The 27,858-nt window shown below is 40.3% G+C and overlaps 1 protein-coding gene across 2 annotated transcripts in view; it reads right to left on the reverse strand.

Moving 5' to 3' along the window:
• adarb1b (adenosine deaminase RNA specific B1b) overlaps nt 1-27,858 on the reverse strand; it is a 218,940-nt gene that overhangs the window by 145,083 nt on the left and 45,999 nt on the right. For both annotated transcript variants that reach the window (XM_084085070.1, XM_084085069.1), the window contains exon 2: nt 10,017-10,109. The gene's annotated coding sequence lies outside the window, so the exon portion shown is untranslated. The remainder of the gene's footprint in view (nt 1-10,016; nt 10,110-27,858) is intronic.

Consider the following 27,858-nt stretch of genomic DNA (forward strand, 5'->3'; position numbering starts at 1 on the left):
AAATTAGATGGCTATGAGCTGTTTACAATAAACAGGGACGCCACAAAAGGGGGAGGAGTTGCAATATATGTGGACACAGCCTTAAGATCTAGAATGGTTAAAAGCATGTCAAACACCATAGATAATATTATAGAATATATAACTATTGAGATTATTGTTGAGAATTGTAAAAATATAATGATCAGCTGTATATATAGAACTCCAGGTACTTGCATAGATACATTTAATAATAAACTAGCTGGTATGTTTGGAAATTTAAATAATAGTAAAGTGCATATAGTTTGTGGTGATTATAACATAGACATACTTAATCCACATGGAAATAAAAAAACATCAGATTTTATAAATCTAATGTATAGTAGTAGTTTTTTTCCCCTGATCTTAAAACCAAGTAGAATAACAATAGACACTGCAACCTTAATAGACAATATATTTACAAACGAAATTGACAGTGAAATAACAGGAGGACTGTTGATAAATGACATATCTGATCATCTTCCCGTTTTTGCAATTTTCCACAATTTTTTCAAGAACAAAAAGGAACCAAAAATAAACACCTATCATTTCTCCAGATTAAAAACACAGGAAACTATTGCAGCCCTCAACTTGGACCTCAGAAACCAGAACTGGCAGGAGGTTTATGCCAATGAAGATCCCAATAAAGCCTATGATGCTTTTCTAACCATATTACTTGAGCTCTATGACAAAAACTGTCCCATAAGGAAACAAGCCACAAAACACAAGAACGCCAATAAGCCATGGTTAACAAGGGGGATAGAAAATGCCTGTAAAAAGAAAAATCTATTATACAAAAGCTTTTTAAAACATAGAACAAAAGAAACCGAAAATAGATATAAGACTTATAAAAATAAATTGGTAAATATTATACGATTTCAGAAGAAGGAGTATTACCGCAAATTACTGGAACACCATAGGAGTGATACTCAAGGGACATGGAGGGTAATAAACAGTATAATCAGAAAGGGTACTGCAAAAGCCGATTATCCTAACTATTTTATAAATAAATGACAATAATGAAAATATTAATAATCCAAAGGAAATTGTTGATAAATTTAATACATATTTTGCAAATGTAGGATATAATTTGGCTAATGAGATTGTGGAACCGACACTTAAGGATGGGATAGAGGATATTGTTGACCGTAATTATTATTCAATTTTTATTAGTGGTATTAATGAAATAGACATAATTGAAGTAGTAAATCAGTTCAATGACAAAAAGTCTACTGACTGGACTGATATAGATATGTCACTAGTTAAAAATATAATAATGCACATAGTAAAACCACTGACCCACATTTGTAATCAATCTTTTCAAACAGGTATCTTTCCAAACAAAATGAAAACTGCAAAAGTAATTCCAATTTTCAAAAACGGAGATAGACATCAATTCAACAACTACAGACCAATTTCTTTACTGTCACAATTTTCCAAAATTATTGAAAAACTATTTGTTAAAAAACTCGATCAGTTTCTAGATAAACATAACATTTTGAGCAATCACCAATATGGGTTTAGAGCAAATAGATCAACTTCAATGGCGGTAATGGAACTAGTTGAGGGAATATCTACTGCCATTGAAAATGGCGAATATACGGTGGGAGTATTCATTGATTTAAAAAAAGCATTTGACACAATAGACCACAGCAAATTATTAAATAAACTTGATAGATACGGGGTAAGAGGGATAGCTAATTCATGGATAAAAAGTTACCTAGAGGATAGATACCAATATGTTCAAATAAATAATGAAAAATCTGGTTTAGAAAAAGTAACCTTCGGCGTCCCGCAAGGTTCGGTTCTAGGTCCGAAATTATTTATACTATATATAAATGAGATTTGTAAAGTGTCACCAACATTGAGGTATGTCTTGTTTGCTGATGATACAAACCTTTATTGTTCTGGGAAGAATTTGGAGCAGCTTCTGAATGCAGTGGAAGGGGAATTGAAGAAAATAAAGACGTGGTTTGACATTAACAAGCTATCATTGAATCTAACTAAAACAAACTATATAATATTTGGCACCAGGAAAATAAAAAATCAAGCTACAATTAAAATCAGTGGTATGGAAATAGAAAGAGTATATGAAAATAAGTTTTTGGGAGTAATAATAGATGATAAACTATGTTGGAAATCACATATAAATAAAGTAAAAATAAAAATGTCAAAAACTATTGCAATATTATATAAAACTAAATATATCCTCTGCCAGAAAGCACTGTATTTAATATATTGTTCACTCATAGTTCCATACATTAATTATTGTGTGGAGATATGGGGAAATGCATATAAAACGAATACCAACCCTATTTTTATATTACAGAAGAAAGCTATAAGGATAGTAAATAGATCAGGTTATTATGAACCAACTAATAAACTCTTTATTAAGTATAATACCTTAAAATTCTATGATATAGTAGCACAGAAAACGGTTTTATTAGCTTTCAAAGCACAACAGAAACTGCTTCCAAGATGCATTCAGAATCTGTTCCAAATTAAAGAAAATCAGTATGAGCTGAGGGGTATACTTATGTTTGGAATTACTATAGCTAGAACAAATATTAAAAAGAGATGTACATCGGTTATGGCAAGAGAAATATGGAATAGTTGTGAAAATGACCTAAAGAAATGCAGTTCAATCTATAAATTCAAGAAAATGTTTAAAGATAATATAATAGATACATATAAAAAAATATTATAAACCATTACATGTTATTTTTTGTAGATGAAAAGACAAATTTTGTCTTTGTCTTTGTTTTGTTTTTGTTTTGTTTTGAGTATTGATTGATGTTTTGTTATTGTTTGTTTTATAACATTATAAGGGTAGGCATTATAAGCTACGGCTTCAGCCTACACCTTTTCGGTCCATGAATTTTATTTTTATTTTTGGAAATGTCAAACTCTGTACATGGCCAAATGACCGAAATAAAGTATTCATTCATTCATTCATTCATTCATTCATTCATTCATTCATATCCTTTCAGTGGATGTATTGCAATTATATCACAATATTTGAATCGTGAATAGGAGGAAACTATACAGGGCGAGAGAGAGAGAGAGGAGAGAGACAAACAGACAGACAGATAGACAGAGACACAGAGAGAGAGAGAGAGAGAGAGACATTCGACAGACAGGGAGGAAGGGGCGACGGTGTTCGGTCCTGAGCGACTTGGCGCTGTCACAGTGAACAGTCCCTCTGGGCTCATGGCCCACCGTCCGACAGCTAGACCTGTCACAATTATTACATAATCGCCTAATCGCAATTATTTCAGATAAACGTAATAATATTTGGAATAGTCGCCGTAATCGTGTAAAAAAAACGTTTTCAATATTTTCAAAACTGGTGTAAATAGCAGATCTACAAGCTTTGAGCTTGTAGATCGCCTATTTCCACTCGGCTATTTCAACTAATTCATGTTTTAGTTCAAGTATAAAAGTCATTAAATATGCGTCTTATTTGTCATATCTGCCTTGTGCAACCTGTTTCTACGAAGCCTAAAAGCCAAAAATAAATTTGTATTCATTATGTTCCAATGTTCAACAACATCAAACACAATTAAAATCGTTAATCGCAATTATTTGTATGGCAATGAATCGTCAACTGAAATTTGGTAATCGTGACAGCCCTATACCGACAGCCTGCGTGGGGCATCAGGAGCCGAGGCTTACAGTCGTCTTACGGCAAAGCGTGGCCCTCAACACGACAGGCCATCCAGCACGGAAAATGGAGGCTACAATCAGGGACGTGGTGCTGGCCACCGGGAAATTCGGGAAAATTCCAGAACGGCCGCGCCATTTACGGGCCGCCAAACGGCCGGTGGGCCGCCCCAAAAATGTGATATGACATTTTTTTTTCCTCCCGTTTTAGGATTATTACGGTCATTACCGGGTCGCGCGGCCCAATTATTAGTTAACCCATTGAGACCTGAAGCCGATTCTACACGTCTCCTAAATCTCAACAGTATTCTGAAAAACGTATGTTTCTATATCAGTGGTGCTCAAACTTTTTCATGTCAAGGACCCCCCAAAATTATATGTATTTGGCCGCGGACCCCCATCAAACTATTTTGTTCCAGGGACCCCCCAGAAGCAAAGATTTGAGTTAAAAATGTTCGCTTTAGAAATATATATATTCAAAGATTTGCACACATTTTCACGATTTTTCAAAAATAGCAGATCTACAAGCTCGTAGCGCGGCACTCGGTGCCGCGCTACGAGCTTGTATATCTGCTATTTTTGAATAGCCCAAAGTGTAAAATAATGCTTCTCAAATCTAAAAACGACACAGTTCCAGGTCTTAAAGGGTTAAGTTACTGTTTGGGCTGGGATGTTTTTCAGGCGAGGCAGGGCAATGACTGTCTCCTCCCATCATTATTATCGGCGAGGAAGACCGAGAACAATATGTAGGGTTGTGTATTGGACATTGGAAATACTCAGGTAAAGTACAAACACCCAAAACTTGTACTTAAGTACAGTACTTGAGAACACGTACTTCGTTACTTTCCACCAGTGGATGGGGCAAAAAAAAAAAAAAGTGGATTACATTAATATAACAGCAGCCAAATCAAAAAGGCTGAAATTCCTCAAAAAAGGAAATTACAGTAGGTTCCTGTTTATTCCCGTACCATATTGTATAATGAATCATCCATCATCACGCGGGAAACCAAGGCGGGTTTGGTTTACAAATTGCGAGGCAACAAAAAGGGGAAGACGCGGGGAGAGAGGAGAGAGAGAGGAAGAATTCATGATCTCTTGCCATTTGAGCTTTGCTAAAAATATCCAAACTGGAAGAGAGAATGGCACTCCTCTAAGGCCCGTGGGGAGAGAGGAGCACGGAGGAGAACGTTTTCCACTGCCTGCTTGCTGAAGGTGTGGAATGATGGAGGACGCTGTCGTATTCCTGTGGTGAAACGCACCACGGACACACGGATCAACCAGTCCTCGTTACTGATACCCAGTGGTGGAAAGTACATTTACTTAAGCACTGTACTTAAGTACAATGTTGAGGTATTTTGTACTTTACTTGAGTGTTTCCAATTTTCAGTACTTTTACTTCAACTCCACTGCATCTCAGATGCAAATATTGTACTTTTACTCCACTACAATTATTCATAAACTTTAGTTACTAGTTACTTTGCAGATGTAAATGATTACATTATAAAATTATTTATTAATTAATTAATACATTAACCACTTTAGCCCTATTTTATACCAAGGCTAATTGAAAATAACAGATCTACAAGCTCACAACGCGTCGCGATGCGACGCGTTGTGAGCTTGTAGATCGGCTATTTTCAAATATTTAGTACTTTTACTTTTGGTACTTTAAGTACATTTTGATGCCAATACTTTTGTACTTTTACTCAAGTATATTTTGAATTCCGGACTTTTACTTGTAACAGAGTACTTCCAAATTGCAGTATTGATACGTTTACTTAAGTAAAACATTTGAGTACTTTTTCCACCACTGCTGATACCACCTACCATCACCATCAAGTCGGCCCAAGGCTTATAACATGGTAACCAGACTCATGATTTGTATTTTTTTGTTTTGTTTTTGACTAGCAAGCCATCACTGGCTTTCATTGTCTTGTCAGGACGCTTGGATTGTGTTGTCAAAAGAAAGAATCGCCAGGGAATGCACGTTCTGCCGCCAAAGCATGCAGCAAATATGCAGACGCTGGACTGCAGTAGCTTAAGATTAGGGGAACTGCTTGTGGAATGAGGTACCTGGTTTTAATTCTTGGACCTACGGAGAAACACTGGAAAACAGAGAAAGAGAGAGGCACCTCACTCACTCATTGCTCCGGTGAGGCTGTTTCAGTGGCCAACAACAAGAGTACAAGCGTATCTATAAGCATGGTTCAGAAAACCAAAACTAAAGACTTTGTTAAGTCTTAACCCATTAAGACCTGGAACTGTGTCATTTTTAGATTTGAGCAAAAAAGCATTATTTTACACTTTGGGCTATTCAAAAATAGCAGATGCCGCGCTACGAGCTTGTAGATCTGCTATTTTTGAAAAATCGTGAAAATGTGTGCAAGTCTTTGAATATATATATTTTTAAAGCGAACATTTTTAACTCAAATCGTTGCTTCTGGGGGGTCCCTGGAACAAAATATTTTGATGGGGGTCCGCGGCCAAATACATATAATTTTGGGGGTCCTTGACATGAAAAAGATTGAGCACCACTGATAGAGAAACATACGTTTTTCAGAATACTGTTGAGATTTAGGAGACATGTAGAATCGGCTTCAGGTCTCAATGGGTTAATGCTACTTGTATTTGCTAGGAGAGACTGCTATGGTTTCTTTGTCCACAAAACAGATGGTCAGATTTGCAATAGATAATGGTGAAATACTGGCTATTCTTCACTCGCAGAGCAATCATTTGGCTTCAAAAAGACTTGTGTACTCTATGTATGGATTCATGTCCCGCCTGGATGAGTCCCGGAAGAGTATTATTGAGGATCTAGTCAATCCTGGGGAGAGCTGTCTCCGGTACTCGTCCAGGCTGCGTAAACACGTAAACTGCGTGGAGAGTCAGCCTCTATGTATGATTTTATGTGTTTTTTTTAACCCATTTTAAGACCTGAGGCCGCTTCTAGAAATGTTCTAAATCCTAACAGTTTTTCGGGAAAAAAATAGCAGATATACAAGCTCATAGCGCGGCACCGAGTGCCGCGCTATGAGCTTGTAGATCTGCTATTTTTGAATAGCCAAAGAAATCTAAAGTGACACAGATGCGTTCCAGGTCTTAATGGGTTAATGTTTTGTTAATTATTTGTTGTGTGATATTTGCATGTACTCTATGGACCCCCTTGTGTGTCTGGAATAAAGTTTGAATTCAATTGAATTAGATGATGCTGACAGACGTATGGGGTCGCCTAAACGTGCTCTTACAGCATCTTTATCCGCATTTCCACTTCCGTGAGTAGATAATAAATCATGGTCAACAATTCCTGTAATGCGTACTGTAAAGCATTTAACTCACTGAGTGCCATTAACGTGTTTCACGTGTTTTTACCGCTATGGCTCAACGTGCCAATGACGTGTTTGACGTGTTTTTGAAAAAATAGTAAAAAAAAATATATATATATTTTTTTTTTGGAAAAACATGTTCAGAACCCAAGATATCATCATCTGAAGATGTGCAGCTCCATCCACTCCTTGTTTAACTTAGAACTGAAAAAGGCTGTATCTCGCTTCCTAAGCACTTTTTGTTTTCTGTGAAAAAAACTCTGGCACTGGGACAACATAATATAGAAATAATTTTTGTTTATTCGTTTTTGTTCTTTTACATACTCATAGGTAGTAAAATTGAGTGCCAGAATTGCCAAACGTTAAAAAAAAAAAAAAAAAGTCTGGCACTCAATGAGTTAATAGCTATATTTAAGACTTCTTCAGGTGTTAAAATAAGTAAAAACTCCCAGGTATAAAATGTGTAACTACCTAAATCTACCGCAGAGTTGCCCAGAAAAAGAACATGACTGCTTTCTGAGGGTAGACTCAGGTGAACACAGGCACTCCAACAAGCCCAAAATACAATCTTTAAAAATGGATGAACAATATAAACAACCTGCATATTATCTTGGATAATCCTATCCACATAGCCAGAGCTCCCACAGAATGATTCCCCCCCCAACCTTTTATTTACTCTGCCATTAAAGCAGTCTAAAAGACTAGTGGATATTACCAGTCAAACTAATTAACACATTACCCGCCTTTATATTAAACATCGTTTTCTATCCCCTTGCCAGCGTTATTACCTTAAATAGACGATCGTTGAAACGCCGTGGAAGCCATGTTGTGTAAAAAAAATAAAAAAAAAGTCCCGTGGCTAGGCGGAGGGATCCGTGTGTCCACTGGGACAATAACATTCCAACCGCGAGCAGCCATTTTGGGGGTGGTTTTCAATGCAAAAAAAAGAAACTGAGATAGGAGTGTTTTTCTAAAAATCCCATAGTCAGGGTGGATGGCTTCGTGGTGTTTTACATAGAGGTATAATATAACTAGAGGGCGGATTGCCCCGCCCCCAGCTATCATTTCAATGAAAGTGCTCAGTGGCGTTTTGAAGCACCCGGAAGCCTGCCGGAAGTAGAATTATTGAGACGTTTTGGGGACACCATAGAGTTATGAACATGCGCACTAGTGTCCTTTTTGCGTCCTACGGCAGCCCGTGTGTCAAGGAATGAACGCGAGATATTTATTAAATACACTCGAGATGCATATTTATATGTAAATGCATATGTATTTACGTATTATATGTTTGCATATTTATATTTATATATATAAATATCTCTCAGCATGTTTTGCTCGCGCATGTATTTCTCCCCGCCTGCAGTTCCAGCTTTGACCACTGGGGTGGCGGCTTCACTGTTTCTCAGCAACTCTGGGGGCTTGGTGTTTTGGAATGACGTCACATCGGACTACTTCTTCTCCGAGTGACGATCGATCATTCCAAAGCTGTGTTTGGGCGCAGAGCTGCTGATAATAGAAAGCAGATCTGCGTTCTTGGCGGGTAACGTGTTAACACATTAACCGCCAAGAACGTAGTCCTACGGTCCGTTAAATCCAACTGTTAAGCGCCGAAACCGTAGTCCTACGGTGCGGGTGTTTTTTCCTTTTTTTCGATTTTTTTTTTTTTTTTTTCAATTTTCTAGGGGGACCATTTTCAGTGTAACACCACCGGAAGTGACCCGGAAGTAATATCCCGTTTTTTGTTTCCCGTCGGCCTTCATTCTAAGTGAAACCACTAAAACCTTTGTTTAGTTTTTCCTCCTCGCATTTCCCATGTTAACATAAACGGTCAGAACTCAAACATGGCAGCTCCGTTTGACTCGCGGTCTGGACTAAAAGACGAAGCAACATGTGGAGGTTGTTTACAAACAGTGGATCGCGCAATCTAAAGGATTTTAACAGGGCCTATGGCGACTTGAAAAAAACAACAATAAAACCTTGCCAGTGGTGAGTACATTATGAGATTAGCCCTTGGCGGTGGATGTGTTAATGTGTGTGTCTTTTCTTACATGTTACATGTTTTCTGCACTTTTAGCCTGAGAGCAACTTCCATTTCTGCACTTGCCTCACAAAAGAGATTTGCCACAACTAGGTCTGTACTGACCTGTATCGTACCTTACAAGTTATTATTGGATTAGCCCAGTCAGGCAAAAACAAAGTGGTTATCCTGGTTCCAATGTCCTCGTGGAAAGAGTTTTGTCCTCAAAACCAGCCAAGAATATCAATAAATAGGCCAATATTTCGTCCTTTGTGGTCATCAGCATTTCTAAATTCCAACATGAGAAAGCATGCATTATCCCATTGAGACCTGAAGCCGATTCTAAATGTCTCCTAAATCTCAACAGTTTTCTGAAAAACGTATGTTTCTATATCAGTGGTGCTCAATCTTTTTCATGTCAAGGACCCCCAAAATTATATGCATTTGGCCGCGGACCCCCATCAAAAAAAATTGTTCAAGGGACCCCCCAGAAGCAAAGATTTGAGTTAAAAATGTTCGCTTTAAATATATATATATATTCAGAAGATTTGCAGACATTTTCACGATTTTTCAAAAATAGCAGATCTACAAGCTCGTAGCGCGGCACTCGGTGCCGCGCTACGAGCTTGTATATCTGCTATTTTTGAATAGCCCAAAGTGTAAAATAATGCTTTTTAGCTCAAATCAAAAAATTACACAGTTTCAGGTCTTAATGGGTTAAACTAGGCTCTTTAATAAGTTGCTACCGAGTAGGACGTCAAGAGAAAGTAAATAATGATTCGTGTGGGATGTAAACAGTCGTGCTCTCCTTACAAAAGTCAGCAGTATAAATATTTGAAATCGCATAGGTTATAATGTGTAGGGTTTTGAGTTTATTATCAGTCACGTGGCGCTGAAAAATGGCCCGGGCCTATGAGAGCTTGTGGATCGGTTAATCTTTCAGCACGCGACACCAGTGCGTGGTATAATGATAAATTAAGTCCCTGTGCTGAACTTACTCTTCCTCGGGGCAGTAGAAAGGGAGCGGGTCGTCTTCTTATCTGCCAAATCCTTTCGCAGTCCTCCAAGCCAGCTACCACACACAGCACTGCCTGCAGAGCACAGGAAATGATAGCAAATTTAAGTGAATTGTCCTTTTTTTTTTCTTCTCCCCCCTCAACACTAAGGCATTGATTTGTGAATGCTTAAAGTAATAGAATCCATCGTGGCAGTGTCGCAAAACCCAAATGTAATTGATGAAACGTGTGTGCAATGCTTGTTAATTCCATTTCTTGTAAAAAAGAGCGCTCGTTATTTTCCGGTATGCACATCATAGCCGTTTATAGCCCGGTTATTTTACCCTCCTGCTTCAGAAGGTTAACGACTGAAACGAGGAAAATAAATAACAACAATTGCGCAAGCTGGTGTTGTTGATTTATTCCCCTCTTTTTCCTTTTATATTTTCCACGCGATAATTAACTCTGAAGAAAAAACAGATGGCAATCTATGACTTGCGAGACTTGAATGAAAACCTCAGTGACCAAACTCGCACAGAGCATAGCACAGTGCGTCTTACTTTGGGGAAGCATTGGCGTACGCTATTTATGTATGGATATTAACCCATTGAGACCTGAGGCCGATTCTACATGTCTCCTAAATCTCAACAGTATTCTGAAAAACGTATGTTTCTATATCAGTGGTGCTCAATATTTTTCATGTCAAGGACCCCCAAAATGTATATGTATTTGGCCGCCGACCCCCATCAAAATATGTTGTTCAAGGGGGTCCCAGAAGCAAAGATTTGATTTAAAATGTTCGCTTTAAAAATATATATATTCAAAGATTTGCACACATTTTCACGATTTTTCAAAAATAGCAGATCTACAAGCTCGTAGCGCGGCACTCGGTGCCGCGCTACGAGCTTGTGTATCTGCTATTTTTGAATAGCCCAAAGTGTAAAATAATGCTTTTTAGCTCAAATCTAAACAATGACACAGTTCCAGGTCTTAATGGGTTAAACCCTCTATATCAAATCAAACTTTATTTATAAAGCACATTTAAAACAACAGAAGCTGACCAAAGTGCAGTACAAGGTCGAGACAAACAAAGCATCAACACGCGCCCATCGGCACACAGACAAATACATCGTTAAAACACATTAGAGGATCAAGTGCAATTAAAAGTCAAAGAGACTTCATTGACCCGGGGTCCCCCAGGGGTCTGTAATACTTGGCCCCCTCCTTTTTTTTCTCTACACCAAATATCTCACCAATCATAACACGTTGCATTATTGAAACGCATATTATTGGCTCTATTTCCGGCGAATGTTTGTCCTATTATGTCATACGAGTAACTGGGATACTGGGGTTCGTGGTGGTTAAAGACAAAGCCGTAATAAAGTTGCTCTGTGGATAAACAAAGCCCCAGAGTGCCCAGAGGCAGTGAGCCGGACCTCACAGATTAACCACGCCAAGCAAAAGGGAACTGCTGGCCCCCATGGTCTGTGACCCTGCCGGTGGCAGCGTGACTCCCAACCACCATCACTCTGCACTGTAGATGAAGGGCAACAATCCAGTAGCTTTTACATGGACCAAACATTTAACCCATTAAGACCGGGAACTGCATCTGTGTGTGTCATTTTTAGATTTCTTTGGGCTATTCAAAAATAGCAGATCTACAAGCTCATCTGCTATTTTTTTTTGAAAAATCGTGAAAAATTTGTGCAAATCTTTGGATATATGTATTTTTTTAAGCGTACATTTGTAACTCAAATCTTTGCCTCTGAGGGATTCTACAAATGTCTTCTAAAAACAGTTTTCTGAAAAAACATATTTGCTATAATATCAGTGGTCAAAAATGATATGGCTGTGGACCCCCATCTCAAAATATTTTGTTCCAGGGGACCCCCAGAAGGAAACATTTGAGTTAAAAACTTTCGCTTTAAAATATATATTCAAAGATGTGTACACATTTTCAAAAATAGCAGATCTACAAGCTCGTATCGCGGCACTCGGTGCCGCGATACAAGCTTGTATATCTGCTATTTTTGAATAGCCCAAAGTGTAAAATAATGCTTTTTAGCTCAAATAAGAGAAATGCGTTCCAGGCAGGTCTCAAAGGGTTAAGCTCAGAACACGCCGCATCTGCTAGTTTTTGGAAATGCCAGGTTGAGCCAGGTGGTTAAGGCAGAGTGGCGGTAAACAGCCAGGACACGCAAAGAGACTGTGTGTGCGTGTGTGCGTGTGCGTGTGCGCGTGTGTGTGTGTGTGGGCGTGTGTGTGTGTGTGTGTACATGCATGCTGCCCGGCTGTCCGATCACATTAGTGAGTGTGATTCCATTACAGGAGACTCGAGGAGAAAACGGGGTGTATCGAACTGTGCTTTGAAAAAATTAAAGAAAAAAAAAGGAGGTCTGACTGACGAGGGTATCCGGTGAATTAAGAGTGGCAGCTGTCTACACCAATCACGGTCAAGTTGCTTGTCATCTACCCACAAAGACCAATACCGTGGCAATAAATCTATATAATATCAATATCATGGAATCATAATATTGTGATATAGCTTGTAAGATAAATACAACCATTTAAAGGTGTTGTATGAGTGTGGACATAAACATACCAGACCAATAAACTGATAGTGATTTAATATGGTCTTTTCCTGGTCTTAAGGCTGCATTACACACAGAACCATCGCAGTGAAACACAAAGGGACGTCTACCAGGGGCCTATCTATGTACAGTACATTAACCCATTAAGAGCGGGAACGCATCTGTGTCATTTTTAGATTTGAGCTAAAAGAAATAGCATTATTTTACACTTTGGCTATTGAAAAATAGCAGATATACAAGCTCATAGCGCGGCACCGAGTGCCGTGCTATGAGCTTGCATATCTGCTAATTTTTTTTTTATTGAAAATGTGTGCAAATCTTTGAATACATATATTTTTTTTTAAAGCGAACATTTTTTAACATTTTTTTTCCTGGAACAAAATATTTTGAGATAGGGGTCCGCGGCCAAATACATATCATTTTGGGGGTCCTTGACATGAAAAGGTTTTGACCACTGTATCGACATACATTTCTTTCAGAAAACTGTTAGGATTTAGATGATTCCTTTTTTTGATCAGCCTCGGGTCTTAATGGGTTAAGATATATCGGGTCTAGAAACAATCCACTGCACAACTGTCGTTCCACAGTTTCATTGCCATGGGGAAAAATGAAAGTCTAAAATCACTTCACCCCACGGCAATGGCCATAGGCAAGTAGTGAAATGTGAAGATTATTGAAGAATTAGCCAATATCTGAAGCGTTTGAATGATACCAGAACAAACTTGAGCCAAGAGGCTCTATTCACAGCAGCCATATTATGAAGACATTCACAGGTGTTACCAATGATACTAATGAAGGCTCTGTTCCATTTAGTCTAGCACAGTGGTTTCCACGACCCCCATAACTCTGAGAGTTACACACCTGTAAGGGGCCATTTGGAAGCCCATGAGGGTCCCTGGACCCCAACTGTAGACCCACTGGTGTTTCCAGTGAGCCAACATGCACAATATCAGCACCCTGACTCTGTTTGACCAGAATGGAACAGAGCCTTCATTAGTATCATTGGTAACACCTGTGAATGTCTTCATAATATGGCTGCTGTGAATAGAGCCTAGTCATGATCCCTTACAAATCATACACTATAGGGCTAACTGTAACAGTATACTGTAAGAGCTTGCTAGCATTTTGCATTAAACAATAGGCACCAGAACAATTTAATAAACAAATAAGATTAAAAAAAAACCAAGTCTCTAAGGGAGACGTCGCAGGTTCAGCTTAGCTTAGATTCTGGTCCACACTTTGACTTTAATGAGCTGGCTCCACCAATCAAAAGAGTCGTATGTGGGTGTGAGTGTCGCGGACCATATGGTGTCTTCTCGTGCATCTGGGCACAACAATCTCCATTTATTACATCACCTCACTGTGTGTGTGTGTGTGTGTGTGTGTGTGTGTGTGTGCGTGCGTGCGTGCGTGTGCCCGCGTCCGTGTGTGCGTGCGTGCGCGTGTGGCTGTGCATGTGTGTGTGTGTGTGTGTGTGTGTGTGTGTGTGTGTGTGTGTGTGTGTGTGTGTGTGTGTGTGTGTGTGTGTGTGTGTGTGTGTGTGTGTGTGTGTGTGTGCGTGCGTGCGTGCGTGTGCGTGTGGCTGTGTGTGTGCGTGTGCAACCCCAGCATCTGCATTCCAGACTTTCACCAAGGTGCTCTTCTTTCCTCTTTGGATAATTAGACTGAAGACAAGGGTTTCTCTCTTTTACAAGTTGTTTTTCTCACCCTCCGTTTCCATGTTTTCCACACCAGATGCTCTGATGCTATGCGTGTATAGCCGGCTTTCCATATTAAAGTCATCTTGAAAGGCGCCCTCTTTTTTTTCTTCCGTGCAACGCAAACACATTTTTATCCATATTAGCCCCACGTCCAGTAACCGGTGTCGTGATCCAAATCTGTGCATTTCTTTTGTTAAATTGACACACAAAATGGTGTGGTCACAAAAATGCGTGTGAGAAACACACATGCACGTCATCATGAAAATAATGCTAACTTGTTCTGATGTGACAAAGACGTGCATGTGGTGCGCTGTTCCTTGTAGGACTGAAAAGCATTGCCACACCACCAGTGGTGGAAAAAGTACTCACATGTTTTACTTAAGTAAAAGTATCGATACTGCAATGTAGAAGTACTCTGTTACAAGTAAAAATTGACTTAAGTAAAAGTACAAATGTACTTGAAGTACCAAAAGAAAAAGTACTGAAATGTTTGAAAATAGCCGATCTGCAAGCTCACAACGCGTCGCGATGCGACGCGTTGTGAGCTTGTAGATCTGCTATTTTCAAATAGCCTAGGTATAAAATAGGTGGTTAATGTATGTAAAATAATGTAACAATTTGCAATCTGCAAAGTAACTAGTAACTAAAGTTTTCAAACAATTGTAGTGGAGTAAAAGTACAATATTTGCCTCTGAGATGTAGTGGAGTAGAAGTAAAAGTATTGGAAATACTCCAGTAAAGTACAAATACCTCAAAATCGTACTTAAGTACAGTAATTGAGTACATGCACTTAGTTTATCTCACTTTATCCCTTGTACTCAATTAGGCCCCTCGTCTCTCTCTACGCTGATGTATCCCAGATGTAATTGCTCAACATTTCCCTGAATTGATATTTATGTACAGATGTAGCTAGCACACTATTATCTTTTTTTCTTTCTTTTCTTGAATGGCACAGGAAGGCCCAGCTAATCCTAATCTGTTCAGAGTGAAAAAAAAAGTGCATGCAATGCCGTTATAATTGTGAACTCAATGCAGCGTATGGGCAGCTTTGTAGAGCAATTCCTCTCTCTCTTTCTCTCAAAAAGATAGCCCCGAGGTGTGCAGTAAGCTGGGACCAACCAAGAGTAAAATAAATGTGGCCAGATAAAAAAAAAGGTATGATGATAAGGGACTGGCCTGGGGTCTGCGGAGCTTCTCTGGTTGGTTTCGGTCCAAAGGAGCTAGGGGAGGGAAAGAAAGGGGGGAAAAAGAAAAACAAGACTCCTGACAAAGGTCAGGTGCCATTTGTGATGACTCGCTCTGTGGTCTCTCTGGGTTACTTCAAGAGAGTCTAAAAAAAACATACACTGCCCCCACAAAAAATTGCTTTGACCACAGTGACAGACAGAGTAGAAAGAGGAGGACAGGTTGCCCTTGCACTTAGAGTTAAAATATTGTATTTCCACAGGTCAGTGGAAACTGTGATAGGCCCCCCGTCACCTCACGCAAAGCTGGGATACAGAAAACTGTCATCTGTGTGACAGAATTAGGGCAAAAGTGGACTTGCCTGTTATGATAACACTGTGATAACAGTAGAAGCCCTACACCATCCCTATTCTGGGAGGGGGGGGGGGATTAGCCAAAGCATGTGTTGTGAGCTTATAGATCCGTTTTTCACCGAAGAGATTTGGTGTGGAGTGACTAAAGTGTGGACCAAGAACAAAGCCAACTCAAGTCAAGTTTACCATTACAACTTTAATAAGAAGTATAGAGAAAAAACTCTGGCTATCTACTATTATATATTAGGTTATACCTCTCAGTTATAGAGTTATAGCACTTGTAGCATCTTTTCACTTGGGCTATTAGTTTGGTGTTTCAGTTTCAAATCATTCACCACTGCTGGTAAGGTCGCTCTCTATGGCTTCATCAACACCATTTCAATCTATCGTGATAACAAACCTAGTCAAAAAAAAGCAGACATTGTGGCCTGAACCCAAAACTAAAGTGAACCCAAATGTCGGGTAAATGATGGTATGAATGCCCAGGGCGGCGGAGGTTGAGGGACTGCTCTTGTAAGAGCTAAAACATGAACATCTTTCTTTAAAACCACACCAGCAGACATTATTTTTACTGGAATGGAAGGTGATAACCTCCGTTTCACCCTGGACATAGACCCCCTGGTTGCAGGGGCGTCTATGTCAGGGAGTATTACTGTATGCGGTTAAGCCTGGCAGTCGTTTTCACCCCTTTGCTAAGTCTGCTAGGAAAACCACAGCATCTGCAAATCCCATCAAATACACTTTAACTGATTCAGTGGTGTTTGCACAGAGACTGCAGTCTTTGCTACCTATATTCTTCAGCTCTACATGGGCAGCCAGCCAAACACACTGGCAGATGCCAATCCTAACAGACTTAGGACAACAACCCAGTAGGCCATTAAATGTTAATGAATCTGGATGAAATGTTCTATTGTTGCGGCCAAATGACGTCGACGCGTTTGACAGGGTTGCTTTGTTTGTGAAACCTTTTGTGTCTGCGACAGAGGGGCATTTGATCGCTTAACCCATTGAGACCTGAAGCCGATTCTACATGTCTCCTAAATCCCAACAGTTTTCTGAAAAACGTATGTTTCTATATCAGTGGTTCTCAAACTTTTTCATGTCAAGGACCCCCAAAATTATATGTATTTGGCCCGCCGACCCCATCTCAAAATATGTTGTTCCAGGGACCCCCCAGAAGCAAAGATTTGAGTTAAAAATGTTCGCTTTAAAATAATATATATTCAAAGATTTTCACACATTTTCACGATTTTTCAAAAATAGCAGATCTACAAGCTCGTAGCGCGGCACTCGGTGCCGCGCTATGAGCTTGTATATCTGCTATTTTTGAATGGCCAAAGTGTAAAATAATGCTTTTTAGCTCAAATCTAAAAATGACACAGTTGCCAGGTCTTAACGGGTTAATGGAGCATGAACTTAATCGAACAGCATCTCCCCGTCATGTGGGTTACGTGAGTGCAGCTACCTTGTTTTCTACACATTTTTTTCCAGAACTAAAATGTACACCTGGGTTGAAATCCACCCACATGAAAACAAATACACTTTCTTTCAATATTTCAATTTACCCGTTCTTTCAATATTTCAATTTACCCGATGACAGTGACAGTCTCTCTCACCCAATTTGGCTATGCTGCCAGGCCAGCTCATCCTTCAGGCTCTCGTAGTATTGTTTAAGTATGTGTTACCTGGAATAGCGAGCGGGTTTTAATAGCTCCTGCTCTGTCTCTCTTGCTATCATTTGTAATAGGGTCATAGGGGGGTGTTGTAATACGCCGACACTCGTAGCGCGGTCAAGCAGTTCGCTAATACACCGACACTCGTATCATGGTCAAGCAGACACAATCAAGCCGTTATACAAGCCTAATGGGCACAATCTGTGGCGTGTCAGCAGTTCTGCATGGGAGACGTTCCACACAGCCTCTCTTGATGCCTCTTACGGTGAAAACACCCACAGAATCGCTGCCTCACAAAAACACCCTTTGGAGCAGAGGTCTTCAACAGGGGGTCCTCAGAGTTACTACAGGGGGTCCGCCAAATCTTTGTGTGATTTTTACATTAACCACTTCAACCAAGCATCCCTATTCTGAGGAGAACTTTTGCCGAAAATAGCAGATCTACAAGCGCACAACGCCTCGCGCTGCGAGGCGTTGTGCGCTTGTAGATCTGCTATTTTCGGCAAAGTGGTTTGGTGTAGGGGAAAAAAAGGAGTAGACTAAGTACAGAGTGAAAGGTCAGGTTTGATAAGTATTGTTTAAGTGCATGGTTAAATGTCTGGAAATACACATTAACATGAATCCAACTTGTGCTGTGAAACAAGTCTATGATGAAGCTGCCGATGAAATCTATGAAAAAACGAATACTTTATACAATATATAATGGGGGGGTCCCTGCTTTATCTCGCTCTCAGCCAAAGGGGTCCTTGGCCTGAAAAGGTTGAAGACCCCTGCTTTAGAGTGTGAAAGAGACCGCTATAATGTGCCAGGCCTAAAAAAATACAATATCTTCACATCATTTTCGCTCCCGCAGAAAATGCAATGCTGCTGAGATTCTCTGGAAGGTTGCGCGAATGCACGCTGTGAGAAAAAGTGTCCAGACTGGGAAAATCAGCTGACAGAATCAACATTACACGCCTCACAACTCTTTCCTTCTCGCCGAGAAAGAAGACACAGACGACAGACACTAAACCATGATCTATTATTGTCATGCGTATCCGTGACCATTCATTTTTAATAAACACCAGAGAGAGACTATGATGCATCTCCCATTCTAAAAGGACCATGGATGAGATTAAGGGACAAAGGTCATAAGTATTTATATCAGGGTATCATATTATGTTCGGTATAGTGAATAGATTACAAAGAAGGCATCAAAGACTAGTGTTACGTTTGAACACTTTGTACCTCGCGCCAGGTCGTGTCAGGACAAAAGGGGGGGTACGGCGCACATGCAAACAACAACAGCTGAATGTTCTTGCACGTTTTCTCTACACATTCTGGACACTGTCCAGCATGTGTACAGATGTGCCACTTCAAAACTTCACACGTTACTGTTCTTTCCCTGAAAGTGCCCTGAAAATGCATGTTTTGCCCCTGAAAAGAAGTTGTCACTACACACCCCCGTTTTTCCCTTCAACAGACATCCATATACATGAGAACAAAAGAATGTGTGTTGAAGAAGGTGTCAGACTCATTATGAGGCGAAAGGTGATTTGAAGAGGTCCTTGACCAGTTGCTCAAATTAATTAGCATCATAAAAGCAGTGATCATCAAAATAATTCAGCATTTTAAATGCCCTTCTTTGTCCCTCTTATTGCCCTGGGAATCCCCTAAAAATGTACTGTCTTGCCGATGGCAGGACATTTGAAGTTTTGAAATGGCACATCTGTACATAGTGTACATAGTATATATAGTATAGTATACAGTACATAGTATAAGCAATGAAAGGCATGGTGAGTAAAAGGAAGACAAATTCATGCATTTCAGACATGACCACGTGACGCATAAATCTTACACTTAAGTTCGACAGGATTTCCACGGGCCAAGTTAGCGCTTAACCCTTTAAGACCTGGAACTGTGTCATTTTTAGATTTGAGCTAAAAAAGCATTATTTTACACTTTGGGCTATTCAAAAATAGCAGATCTACAAGCTCGTAGCGCGGCACCGAGTGCCGCGCTACGAGCTTGTAGATCTGCCATTTTTGAAAAATCGTGAAAATGTGTGCAAATCTTTGAATGTATGTATTCTTAAAGCGAACATTTTTAACTAAAATCTTTGCTTCTGGGGGGTCCCTGGAACAACATTTTTTGATGGGGGTCCGCGGCCAAATACATATAATTTTGGGGGTCCTTGACATGAAAAAGATCGAGCACCACTGATATAGAAACATAGGTTTTTCAGAAAACGGTTGAGATTTAGGAGACATGTAGAATCGGCTTCAGGTCTCAATGGGTTAAATGACTGGATTGTCAAGGGCACTAAATACATTATCATCTTTGCTGAAAATAGCCGATCTACAAGCTCGCGACGTGTTGGGTGAGCTTGTTGTCACCTTAACATTTTTGCCCGGCCCGCAGGTGCACAACTGGCATGTTTCAGGGGCTGAAACCGATAGAGCGAGCGATGCTGATGGTGACAGATGATCTCCAACAAATCATTACACGCTTCGGTGGCCGGTTGGTGGCTGGCGTGACAGCTGATGGCTAATTGTGCGTGTCGGGTGCCAAACTGCCTTTACTGTCAAAATTAAGATCAGGGGACTAGCGGGGAGGTGAGCGGTAATGGGTGCTAATGCCACCCAAATGCAAATGAGTCGGCGGTTCTTGGCTGTGGTTTCTAAGGTGTTGACGTTATCCACTTAAAGGACGACTTCACCGCTTTTCAACCTATCTTCATATAATTGGTCCTCGCTAATACTCATGATAAAATGGTATAATTTTTTTCTACTTGGTCAGTGTCTCAGAGGACAACTGTGGACAGTTCAGAGTCCCGTCTACCAGTGACATCGTCAATGGGGAATCCAAGCTAATAGAAACTGCAGGCTTTCTATTCCTGGAAAGTTGCAATGCAATAAAAGAAGCCATTGTTCTCGTGTTAATAAAAATCTAAATAAAAAATGTGAAATCTTGTTGGAAAAAAAAATCATGCCTAACGATGATGTCACTGGTAGACGGGTTTCTGGACTGCCACAGCCCTCTTATGAGACACAGACCAAGTAGAAAAAAATTGTACCATTTTATCATGAGTATTAGTGAGTACCTATTATATGAAGATAGGTTGAAAAGCGGTGAAGTCGTCCTTTAAGCACTGAACCGCTTAACCGCAAAACATTTCAAAATTATTCCTAAGATAGATGATCTACAAAGCTCAGAATGCGCCAAAGCGCCACACGTATAGTGAGCTTTTAAATCTGCTTTTTTCGAACAATTGTTAAAATGTATATAACGACATGAGGGTACTCTACTGAGCGCACCTCCAAAAGCACCACCTCGTTTTCTCAATGGGGGGTGTGCCACAAATGCATGAGTTGAACCGAATGTCATAAAAAAACGCTATATTTGCCCCCCCGGGGGGCTTCCTCTTGCCTTGACGGCTGCAACCCACGACTTACTGTGTACACACTAGCCCTGGGTAGGCCACCCGGCCTGGCGAAGACATGCACTCCACAGACCGCCCCTTTCTAGTTAAGTTAACTTTTAGGTACAGTAAAGAGTTACCTGCATTGGGATAATGCTACTGTAGATGCCATACACAGCATAGTCATAGTCATACTGCGGATAGTCAGTTATACAATAGGGTGATTTAGCATAACTGAAGTATGTACCGATACAATGAGATGAAACAAAATCATTCCCCTACCGGGGCACCGATGCCCTCATGGTTAACCCATTAAGACCTGAGGCGATTCTTTAAAAAAAAACATTTTTTTGAAAAAAATATAAAAAATATTTTTTCACGATTTTTCAAAAATAGCAGATCTACAAGCTCGTAGCGCGGCACTCGGTGCCGCGCTATGAGCTTGTATATCTGCTATTTTTGAATAGCCAAAGACATCTAAAGTGACACAGATGCGTTCCAGGTATCAATGGGTTAAGAAGCATAACCACATATAGGCTCTAATGCTGCCCGACAGTGAGTCACAGGTTCAATTCCCAAGCCCGTCTTTAGTCACTCCCGGTCTCTCTCTCTCTCTCCCCGTTTGCTGTCTGTCTCAACTGTACTTTCCAAATAAGGGCAGAAAACAAATCCTTACCCCTACCTACACCGCGTGCATATCCTGCTCTGTGTGTGTGTGTGTGTGTGTGTGTGTGTGTGTGTGTGTGTGTGTGTGTGTGTGTGTGTGTGTGTGTGTGTGTAAGGGCTAGTATGTACACACCGTCACTGACTCACTGTAGACCTTTTAAAACGAATTGCCATATTGAACTGAGGTCGGGACCAGCCCTACGTTTTGAGCATATTGCATACATTAACTGCTCCAGTGGAGCTGCGGCACTGCCCTAGCACGACCGCCATATCTTTTCTATCCTTCACTTACTTTCCCCCATACATCCAATTGATCTGCAGGTGTGGCACGAGACAAAATGATCCGCTGCATTATATTCAAGCCAACTTAACCCATTTAGACCTGGAACGCATATGTGTCACTTTAGGTTTCTTTGGCTATTCAAAAATAGCAGATATACAAGCTCATAGCGCGGCACCGAGTGCCGCGCTACGAGCTTGTAGATCTGCTATTTTTGAAAAATCGTGAAAAAATATTTTTTACATTATTTTTGAAAAACTGTTAGGATTTAGATTTTTTTTAAGAATTGCCTCAGGTCTTAAAGGGTTAAGCGGTTACGCCCCGAGCGACATAAACCTCATCTTTTCCTCTTGTACTCCCTTTGTCCTCCCTCAAATCTTCTGGTGACACTATTTTCTTCAAACCTTTGATTTTGTCCAAAAGAGTTTGGCCAGGCAGGAACCGGTCGTTCCTAAAAAAACACATCTTTACCACAAAGATACACTGAAAGAAACACTGCTGTGTGTGTTTGATGCTGCTGCAGACTTGTTGTGAATGCACTCAGTGAACTGCAGGTGCGCATGACTCCCTCTAACTGCAGCTGCCTATGATTCATCGGGCTCACGAAACGCTGAAGCATTAATTAACGAGAAGATTTTACCAAAAAAAAAAAAAACAATCACGTCTCACAAGGGAAAACAATGATGTGAAATTATGTGTACAGTTTTTTTTTTGGACAATATTTTAACCCATTGAGACCTGAAGCCGATTCTACATGTCTCCTAAATCTCAACAGTATTCTGAAAAACGTATGTTTCTATATCAGTGGTGCTCAATCTTTTTCATGTCAAGGACCCCCAAAAGTATATGTATTTGGCCGCGGACCCCCTTCAAAATATCTTGTTCCAGGGACCCCCAGAAGCAAAGATTTGGGTTAAAAATGTTCGCTTTAAAAATATATATATTCAAAGATTTGCACACATTTTCACGATTTTTCAAAAATAGCAGATCTACAAGCTCGTAGCGCGGCACTCGGTGCCGCGCTACGAGCTTGTAGATCTGCTATTTTTGAATAGTCCAAAGTGTAAAATAATGCTTTTTTAGCTCAAATCTAAAAATGACACAGTTCCAGGTCTTAATGGGTTAACTGGCCCAAGCCGGCCCAAGTGGAACGTGTGGTCAGTTGGCCCGGTGTGTCTCACCAGTATGTCGAGCCCATTAAGATGGTACTGTAGCTTGTGATTAGTGGGGTTGCCAGGTCCTGGAATCCCAGCACAAGGTGGGAAAAATCTCGAGAACGATTCATATTTTCTATGCGCTTTAACTAATCGCATTTCACGCACATTTCAGTCCAAGTCGTTCCAGTGGAGCTAGTGCTTAACTGGGCAGCTCCTGGTTGCAGTGGTGGAAAAAGTACTCAAATTCTTTACTTAAGTAAAAGTACCAATACTGCAATATAAAAATACTCTGTTACAAGTAAAAGTCCAGAATTAAAAATTGACTTGAGTAAATGTACAAAAGTATTGGCATCAAAATGTACTTAAAAGTACCAAAAGTAAAAGTACTAAATATTTGAAAATAGCCGATCTACAAGCTCACAACGCGTCGCGATGCGACGCGTTGTGAGCTTGTAGATCTGCTATTTTCAAATAGCCTAGTTATAAAATAGGTTTAAAGTGGTTAATGTATGTTTCATAATATCATAATTTATATCTGAAAAGTAACTAGTAACTAAAGTTTTCAAGTAAATGTAGTGGAGTAAAAATACAATATTTGCCTCTGAGATGTAGTGGAGTAGAAGTAAAAGTATTGGAAATTGGAAATACTCAAGTAAAGTACAAATACCTCAAAATCGTACTTAAGTACAGTACTTAAGTAAATGTACTTAGTTACTTTCCACCACTGCCTGGTTGTGTGAATGTGTGTTTATCTGTATGAATGTGAAGCAGGGCACTGCAGGGAAGGGAAAAAAAAAAAGGCCATGCATGCTCAGCAAATGTTCCCTGGATAAATCAGTTTCAAAAATGCCGCAGGAGGGGAAGGAAGACCCCTCCGTGTCCTCTGAAACACCGCGCTCTCAAAAGACGCCTATAGTTTTCATCAGCGCGGCGTGATGATAATTAACGAGCCCACGGCGAGCGTCAGAGTGATATTTGTCATTTCTAATCAAGCGAGATTCACAATCAAATTGTTTTTTAACCCATTAAGACCTGGAACTGTGTCATTTTTAGATTTGAGCTAAAAAGCATTTTTTTACACTTTGGGCTATTCAAAAATAGCAGATCTACAAGCTCGTAGCGCGGCACCGAGTGCCGCGCTACGAGCTTGTAGATCTGCTATTTTTGAAAGATTTTGAAAATGCGTGCAAATCTTTGAATACATATATTTTTAAAGCGAACATTTTTAACTCAAATCTTTGCTTTTTGGGGGTCCCTGGAACAACATATTTTGATGGGGGTCTGCGGCCAAATGCATATCATTTTGGGGGTCCTTGACATGAAAAAGTTTGAGAACCACTGATATAGAAACTGGTTTAGAAACTGATTAGAATACTGTTGAGATTTAGGAGACGTGTAGAATCGGCTTCAGGTCTCAATGGGTTAAACATCTCAGGTTCATTTCGTTTCATTGTTATAATGAAACTTCTAAGAATCCTGAATACATGAATAGCAATTTAAGAGCTACTAATCAAGCAAGATTCACAATGAAATGATTTCATCACATCTTTTTGGTAAAAAATAAAATCGAAGGGGAAAAAAAAGGAAAATAGCTTGTAGAGCCAGACCATTATTTTACTTTTTGACGACGACATCAGTATTGTCAATTATGCCGTCAATGTGTCCTGATTTGTAACCACTTTCGAACCGGTGTCCCTATTTTGGACAAGTCATTATAGGTGACAATGTTCAAAAGTTTCAAAGATAAATAAAACAGCCTATCTACAAGCAGCTCTATTGGGCTATTTTCGTTGAGTTGATTTCGCCCTTTTTGACAAATATATTGGTCACAAACATCAGTAATCGGTGGGCCAGGATTCTCCCAAAAAATCAGACCGTCCATAACCCAAAAATCTGGCATCAGTCGGGCTCTACTTGCTGCTTGCCTGTATGGATCCTTGTGTGTGTGTGTGTGTGTGTGTGTGTGTGTGTGTGTGTGTGTGTGTGTGTGTGTGTGTGCGCACACGTGTGAGCTGTGAGCGAACAGGCATATGTGACGATGACTCAAACCGCCTACCCGTGCATCTCTTCCTCCTTTCCTCTCTTCAACCCCCACGCCTTGGTTTTCCCCACCTCCTCTCTTTTTTTTTTCTTTTTTTTTTTGCTCACACATAAATAACCCCTTCTGACACCTCTGCTGACAGGCTCGTGTGCACTCTGCCAGCGCCTTTGGTGCAGCAACAGACTCGTCAAGCTTCCAGACCCGGCCCCCCCCCCGGAAAAGAATATGAAGAGGAGATTTCAGCTGATCAATGCCAAGACCGAGTAGCAGTTAATAATATTACATGCCACTAATCCATTAGGTAAAAGACGTTCATTCTTGTAGTTGGGGGAGATGTAAGACTTTTTTTTCTTCTTTTCTTTTTCCCCCTGAATCCTTTCTTCATCCCCTGAAGGTCTGATCGAGCATCGCTCGAGTTTGGATATTGCCCCGCTTCGCATGCATGGAGTAACACACATTTCAATCCATTGATACCTGGAACGCATCTGTGTCACTTTTTGAAAAGCATTATTTTACACTTTGGCTATTCAAAAAATAGCAGATCTACCAGCTCATAGCGCGGCACCGAGTGCCGCGCTATGAGCTTGTAGATCTGCTATTTTTGAAAAATTATGAAAACGTGAGCAAATCTTTGAATATATATTGTTTTATAGCGAACATTTTTAACTCAAATCTTTGCATCTGGGGGGGTCCCGGGAACAACATATCTTGAGATGGGGGGTCGGCGGCCAAATAAATATAATTTTGGGGGTCCTTGACATGAAAAAGTTTGAGAACCACTGATATAGAAACATACGTTTTTTTTCAGAAAACTGTTGGGATCTAGAAGACATTCGTAGAATCGCCCTCAGGTCTTAATGGGTTAATACCTAGGAGATACCGTGGCCTGCGCCCACAATCTCTCACATATATAGGCTTCTGAGCTGCTCTAGTGGAATTGCTGGATCTTGCGTTAGTCAAGGACATCTGGACGTTGAGGTGAATCATTTGCCATAAAGTTAAATGTTACAGGCGGTCCGTTATTAGGGAAACATTAATGCAGCACCACCTACCGCACATCTAGTCACATTCACTCGTATGTAAAAAAAAAAAAAAAAACAGCAGTTGACAGTACAGTAAAAGGCCAAGTGCTAGTTATACGCAGAGATGAATACAAGGACTTGACAACAAATAATTGCCAGCCCATCAGTAGCAATTATGTCTGAGAGTCACTCTATAAAAACGCGGGCCGACACGACACACACAACAAATGCACACACGGAAACATCCTCACTCACACACACACACACCCATTAACGCTGAAAAACATTTTTTCCCTTCACACACACACACACACACACGGCTGATTAGCCTTCGGGCTTCGGTACACAGTATAGATTATGAGGCACGGCCTCTCATTATAAAGGACTCGACAGGGCAGCTGCATTAACCCATTGATACCTGGAACGCATCTGTGTCACTTTAGATGTCTTTGGCTGTTCAAAAATAGCAGATATACAAGCTTGTAGCGCGGCACCGAGTGCCGCGCTACGAGCTTGTAGATCTGCTATTTTTGAAAAATCGTGAAAAATGTTTTTTTATATTTTTTCCCGAAAAATTGTTAGGATTTAGATTTTTTTAGACGCTGCCTCAGGTCTTAATGGGTTAAGGGTGCTCTCTCTTGTTTAACTGATTCCATCATAAACACCGCAACACCGCAGCTCCCCTATGGGTATATGACATAATGTGTGAATATAACGTGCTACTGTATATGCAATGTACAGTACATGTATGCTTAGTATGCGTGTCCATGAGCATCGTCTATCAGTGAATGCTTCCTATCGAATGGTTTACAAAGCCCGCCTTCATGACATGCTAATATAACTACTACCGAACGATGCCAATCTTTACCAAATCTAATATTCGAGAAGCTACGGTACGTGCCAGGTGGAATGCGACACGTGGGATAAGTTAGCACACATCCTCTTAAGCCTTTAAGACCTGGAACGCATCTGTGTCACTTTTAGATTTGAGCTAAAAAAAAAACATTCTTTTACACTTTGGCTATTTTTGAAAAATCGTGAAAATGTGTGCAAATCTTTGAATGATGTATTTTTTTAAAGCGAACATTTTTAACTCAAATCTTTGCTTCTGGGGGGTCCCTGGAACAACACATTTTGAGATGGGGGTCCGCGACCAAATACATATCATTTTGGGGGTCCTTGACATGAAAAAGTTTGAGCACCACTGACATAGAAACATACGTTTTTTTTCAAAAAAAACTGTTAGGATTTAGAAGGCATTTGTAGAATCGGAACCTCAGGTCTTAATGGGTTAAGCCTGGGGGGGGGGGGGGCGGCATCGGTTCACCCTCCTCTCTTCCTGCCACGGTCCCACATGTAAACACACAGCCGGACAAAAGGTCTTAACCTGGATCAAATGCAACAAAAAAACACACCAATCAGGTCCACACCTGGATCCAATCTGCCAGCACGTCAGAACGAAGCTGACCGCCACCTCGCCACGAGCATGACTAAAGACAGGAAGTTGACGAAAGGCTAGGTTAATGACGTGGCTTTGACATTCGGCCGTGTTTAATCCCCCTTTCTGCATGAATCAATTCTGAATAAATCACAGCTATTTTTATGAGACTAAATGATCTCGCATCTTCTGGGACTAAAAAACGTTCCGGTTATGCTCCGAAGACAGAACAATGTAATGTCACACGCAGACACTGGCTGAAATCCCTTTAGAGTTGGAGTCAGGGTTGCCAGATCTGCTTGTTATAATTTCCCCGCAAGATTTTATTTGAAAATAGCC

The sequence above is a fragment of the Gymnoscopelus microlampas genome, assembly GCF_963454915.1.
Source record: "Gymnoscopelus microlampas genome assembly, chromosome: 17".
NCBI lineage: Eukaryota > Metazoa > Chordata > Actinopteri > Myctophiformes > Myctophidae > Gymnoscopelus > Gymnoscopelus microlampas.